Raw genomic sequence first — 6,200 nt, 5'->3', positions numbered from 1 at the left:
ATAAACATTACGTGCACGAATTCTGATGGTTATACCATGTGTTTACCATCAGTCGGTAAGGCAGATACCTGTTTTACCATCAGTCAGTAAGGCAGATACCTGTTTTACCATCAATCGGTAAAACGAATTTATTTTTTAAAGAACATTATTTTAAGTATTCTCTTCATAGAAATCACTGTATAAACATGGCTTGCACAGATTCTGATGGTTATATTCAAGAACCTACTGATTTTTTCGGATTCATTGCGTTTGGACCGAAAATCGACGATTTTCCAGGTAAGGGCACTATCGTAAAGTATTCAAATCGACTTTATTTTTTATAGAAAATTATTTTGAGTAAATTTTTTACAGAAATCACTGTATAAACATGGCTTGCACAAATTCTGATAGTTATATTCGAAGAATTATAGATAACTTTGGATTCATTGCGTTTGGACCGAAAATCGACGATTTTCCGAGTGAGAGTACTTCCTTAAGGTATTCAAATCGACTTTATTTTTTAAAGAACATTATTTTCAGTAACTTTTAAACAGAAATCACTGTATAAACATGGCTTGCACAAATTCTGATGGTTATATTCGAGAAATTACTGATTATTTTAAATTCATTGCTTTCGGACAAAAAATCGACGATTTTCCAGATAGGGGTACTTCCTTAAAGTATTCAAATCGACTTTATTTTTTATAGAACATTATTTTGAGAGATTTTTTCACAGAAATCACTATATAAACATGGCTTGAACAAATTCTGATGGTTATATTCGAGAAATTACAGATTATTTTAGATTCATTGCGTTTGGACCGAAAATCGACGATTTTCCGAGTGAGGGTACTTCCTTAAGGTATTCAAATCGACTTTATATATTAAAGAACATTATTTTGAGTAATTTTTTCACCGAAATCACTGTATAAACATTACGTGCACGAATTCTGATGGTTATACCATGTGTTTACCATCAGTCGGTAAGGCAGATACCTGTTTTACCATCAGTCAGTAAGGCAGATACCTGTTTTACCATCAGTCGGTAAAACGAATTTATTTTTTAAAGAACATTATTTTAAGTATTCTCTTCATAGAAATCACTGTATAAACATGGCTTACACGAATTCTGATGGTTATACCATGTGTTTACCATCAGTCGGTAAAACAGATAACTGTTTTACCATCAGTCAGTAAGGCAGATACCTGTTCTACCATCAGTCCGTAAAACGACTTTATTTTTTAAAGAACATTATTTTAAGTATTTTCTTCATAGAAATCACTGTATAAACATGGCTTGCACGAATTGTGATGGTTATACCATGTGTTAACCATCAGTCGGTAAAACAGAGAACTGTTTTACCATCAGTCGGTAAGGCAGATACCTGTTTTACCATCAGTCAGTAAAACAGGAAAATACCTGAGAGCGCGGATTTGGACGAATTAGTATGACTACCATTTTGTATTTACAGAATTACACATGGCTTTAGGCTTATTACGCTTGAAACGGAAATCAACGATTTTCCGAGTGTGGGTACTTTTTGAAAGTATTTGAATCGACTTTATTTTTTAAAGAACATTATTTTAAGTATTTTTTTCATAGAAATATACCAACTGTATAAAAACATGGCATGCACAAATTCTGATGGTTTTCATTCGAGAAATTACAGATAACTTTTGATTCATTGGCGTTTAGACCAAATGAAATCGACGATATTCCGAGTGAGGGTACTTCCTCAAAAGGCATCATTCAAATCAACTTTATTTTTAAGAACATTATTTTACATGATTACTTTCTAGAAATCACGATATAAACATGGCTTGCAATAAATTCTGAAATCATGGTTTATATTCTCGAGAAACTACTGATTCATTTTTGGTTTATCGCGTGTTTGGACCGAAAATCAGGACGATTTTCCGAGTGAGAGTACTTTCATAAAGTATTCAAATCGACTTTTATTTTTTAAAGAACGATTATTTTGAAGGTAACTTTTGAACAGGGAAATCACTGTATAAACATAGCTTGCCCAAATTCTGATGGTTATATTCGAAGAATTACAGATAACTTTGGATTTATTGCATTTGGACCGAAAATCGACGATTTTCAGAAAGAGGCTACTTCCCTAAAGTATTTAAATCGACCTTATTTTTTGAAAAACATTATTTTTAGTCCATTTTTCACAAAAAACGATCCATAAACATTGCTTGCACGAATTCTAATTGTAATATTCAAGAAATTACTGATTTTTTTCGATTCATTGAATTTGGACCGAAAATCGACGATTTTCCATGTGAGGGTACTTCCTCAAACTATTCAAATCGACTTTATTTTTCAAAGAACATTATTTTGAGTAATTTATCCACAGATATCACTGTATGACCATGGCTTGCACGAACTCTAATGGTTATATTCGAGAAATTACTGATTATTTCGGATTCATTGCATTTGGACCGAAAATCGACGATTTTCCGAGTGAGGGTACTTCCTTAAAGTATTCAAATCAACTTTATATATTGAAGAACATTATTTTAACTGATTTTTCCACAGAAATGATTGTATAAACATAGCTTGCACAAATTCTTATGGTTATATTCGGAGAATTACAGATAACTTTGGATTTATTGCGTTTGGACCGAAAATCGACGATTTTCCGAAAAAGAGTACTTCCTTAAAGTATTCAAATCGACTTTATTTTTAGACGAACATAATTTTTAGTAATTTTTTCACAGAAAACACTACATAAACATGGCTTGCACGAATTCTGATTGTAATATTCAAGAAATTACTGATTTTTTTGGATTCATTGCATTTGGACCGAAAATCGACGATTTTCCAAGTGAGGGTATTTCCTTAAAGTATTTAAATCGACTTCATTTATTAAAGAACATTATTTTGAGAAATTTTTCCACAGATATCACTGTATGAACATGGCTTGCACGAATTCTAATGGTTATATTCGAGAAATTACAGATTATTTTCGATCCATTGCGTTTGGACCGAAAATCGACGATTTTCAGGTAAGGAGTACTATCGTCAAAGTATTCAAATCGGGATTACTTTTCGAGGATCATTATTTTACCTAACTTTCGCACAGAAATCACCGTATGTACCATGATTTGCACGAATTCTAATGGTTATATTCGAGAAATTACAGATTATTTTCGATCCATTGCGTTTGGACCGAAAATCGACGATTTTCCGAGTGAGGGTACTTTCTTAAAGTATTCAACTCGACTTTATTTTTCAGGGAACATTATTTTAACTAATTTTTGCACAGAAATCACTATATAAACATAGCTTGCACAAATTCTAATGGTAATATTAAAGAAATTACTGATTATTTTGGATTCATTGAGTTTGGACCGAAAATTGACGGTTTTCAAGGTTAGGGTACTATCGTAGAATATTTAAATCGACTTGATTTTTTATAGAACATTATTTTGAGTAATTTTTCCACAGAAATCACTGTATAAACATAGCTTGCACAAATTCTGATAGTTATATTCGAAGAATTATAGATAACTTTGGATTCATTGCGTTTAGACCGAAAATCGACGATTTTCCGGGTAAAGGTACTATCGTAAAGTATTCAAATCGACTTTATTTTTGAAAGAACATTATTTTGAGTAATTTTTTCACAAAAATCACTGTATAGTAATGGCTTGCACGAATTCTGATGGTTATATTCGAGAACCTACTGATTATTTCGAATTCATTGCGTTTGGACCGAAAATCGACGATTTTCCAAATGAGGGTACTTCCTTAAAGTATTCAAATCGACTTTATATATTAAAGAACATTATTTTGAGAATTTTTTTTACAGATATCACTGTATAAACATGGCTTGCACGAATTCTAATGATTACATTAGAGAAATTACTGATTATTTCGGATTCATTGCATTTGGACCGAAAATCGACGATTTTCCGAAATAGAGTACTTCCTTAAAGTATTCAAATCGACTTTATTTTTGGAAGAATATTATTTTAAGTAATTTTTACACAGAAAACACTCTATAAACATGGCTTGCAGGAATTCTGATTGTTATATTCAAGAAATTACTGATTTTTTTGGATTCATTGCATTTGGCCCGAAAATCGACGATTTTCCAAATGAGGGTACTTCCCTTAAAGTATTCAAATCGACTTTATTTTTGAAGAACATTATTTTAAGTAATATTTTCACAGAAATCACTGTATAAAACATGGCTTTTGCAATAAATTCTAATGGGTAATATTAGAGAAATTACTGAATATTTTATGATCTTATTGTGTTTGGCCCGAAAATCGACGATTTTCCAGGTAAGAGAACCATCGTCAAGGATTCAAATCGACTTTATTTTTTATAGAACATTATTTTGAGTAATTTTTTTACAGAAATCACTGTATAAACATAGCTTGCCCAAATTCTGATGGTTATATTCGAAGAATTACAGATAACTTTGGATTTATTGCGTTTGGACCGAAAATCGACGAATTTCAGAAAGAGGGTACTTCCTTAAAGTATTCAAATCGACCTCATTTTCTGACGAACATTATTTTTAGTCCATTTTTCACAAAAAACACTCCATAAACATTGCTTGCACGAATTCTAATTGTAATATTCAAGAAATTACTGATTTTTTTGGATTCATTGCATTTGGACCGAAAATAGACGATTTTCCAAATGAGGGTACTTCCTTAAAGTATTCAAATCGACTTTATATATTAAAGAATTTATTATTTTGAGTAATTTTTCAAAAGATATCACTGTATAAACATGGTTTTGCACGAATTCTAATGGTTACATTCCGAGAAATTACTGATTTTTTTGGATTCATTGCATTTGGACCGAAAATAGACGATTTTCCAAATGAGGGTACTTCCTTAAAGTATTCAAATCGACTTTATATATTAAAGAACATCATTTCAACTAATTTTTTCACAGAAATGATTGTATAAACATAGCTTGCACAAATTCTGATGGTTATAACTGTTTTACCATCAGGTCGGTGCAATTAAGGAAGAAGAAAATACAACAGGATGGCGCGCGGATTTGGAGCAGATGCTTTCTGAAAGTATTTAAATCAACATTATTTTTAAGTATTTATTTCATAGAAATCACTGTATAAACATAGCCCGCTACGAATTCTGATGGTTATAACCTGTTTTACCATCAGTCGAGTAAAAGCAGATTCCTGTTTTACCATCAGTCGGTAAACAGGAAGAATACCGGAGGAGCGCGCAGATTTGAGCAAATGCTTTCTGAAAGTATTTGAAATCGGACATTATTCTAAGTGATTTACACTGTATAAACATAGCTCATGCTAATTCTGATGTGGTTATATCTGCGTTTTACCATCAGTCGGTAAAAATATTGGGCAAATGCTTTCTGAAAATAATTAAAAATCGACTTTGTTCTTAGAGGACATTATTTTAAGTATTTATTTTTTAGAAATCACTGTATAAACATAGCTTGCACGAATTCTGATAGTTATAATTGAAGAATTACAGATGACTTTGGATTTATTGCGTTTGGACCAAAAATCGACGATTTTCTGAGTGAGGGTACTTCCTTAAAGTATTCAAATCGACTTTATTTTTCAGGGAACATTATTTTAACTAATTTTTGCACAGAAATCACTGTACAAACATGGCTTGCACGAATTCTGATATTTATATTCGAGAAATTACTGATTATTTTGGATTTATTGCGTTTGGACGGGAAATTGACGATTTTCCGAAAGAGGGTACTTCCTTAAAGTATTCGAATAGACTTTATTTTTTTAAGAACATGATTTTTAGTAATTTTTTCACGGAAATCACTGTATAAATATGGCTTGCACAAATCCTAATGGTAATATTAGAGAAATTACTGAATATTTTAGATTCATTGCGTTTGGACCAAAAATCGACGATTTTCCAGGTAAGAGAACCATTGTAAAGGATTCAAATCGACTTTATTTTTTATAGAACATTATTTTGAGTAATTTTTTTTTAACAGTAAATCGCACTCTATAAACATGGCTTGCACAAATTCTGACCCGGTTATATTAGCGGAATTACAGATTATTTGGAATCGTACGTTTGGACCGAAAATGTCAACGATTTTCCAGGTAAGGTACTATCGTAAAGTATTCAAATTAACTTTATTTTTAAAGAACATTATTTTTGCACATGATTACTTCTTAGAAATCACGATCACTAAACATGGCTTGCACGAATTCTGATGGTTATATTCA

General features: G+C 31.4%; 3 long non-coding RNA genes across 4 annotated transcripts in view; all 3 read left to right on the top strand.

Annotated features, from left to right (window-relative positions):
- The first annotated feature begins 232 nt into the window (after positions 1-232).
- LOC123266931 lies at positions 233-4,087 on the top strand. Its single transcript, XR_006509913.1, has 4 exons — positions 233-276; positions 352-458; positions 3,440-3,546; positions 3,986-4,087. It is a non-coding gene; the product is annotated as an uncharacterized LOC123266931 (long non-coding RNA).
- Positions 2,416-2,743, top strand: LOC123266935. Of its 2 annotated transcripts, none has more exons than XR_006509917.1 (3): positions 2,416-2,452; positions 2,528-2,640; positions 2,710-2,743. It is a non-coding gene; the product is annotated as an uncharacterized LOC123266935 (long non-coding RNA). The 2 variants fall into 2 exon arrangements; XR_006509918.1 differs by lacking the exon at positions 2,710-2,743 and adding an exon at positions 2,696-2,707.
- A 1,303-nt stretch (positions 4,088-5,390) lies between the features above and the next one.
- Positions 5,391-6,200, top strand: part of LOC123266930 — a 13,060-nt gene continuing 12,250 nt past the window's right edge. Inside the window, exons 1-2 of the long non-coding RNA XR_006509912.1 lie at positions 5,391-5,520; positions 5,596-5,884. This is a non-coding gene — a long non-coding RNA (uncharacterized LOC123266930). The remainder of the gene's footprint in view (positions 5,521-5,595; positions 5,885-6,200) is intronic.

This window comes from Cotesia glomerata, linkage group LG6 (assembly GCF_020080835.1).
Source record: "Cotesia glomerata isolate CgM1 linkage group LG6, MPM_Cglom_v2.3, whole genome shotgun sequence".
NCBI lineage: Eukaryota > Metazoa > Arthropoda > Insecta > Hymenoptera > Braconidae > Cotesia > Cotesia glomerata.
This window is presented reverse-complemented; position numbering and strand designations above follow the sequence as displayed.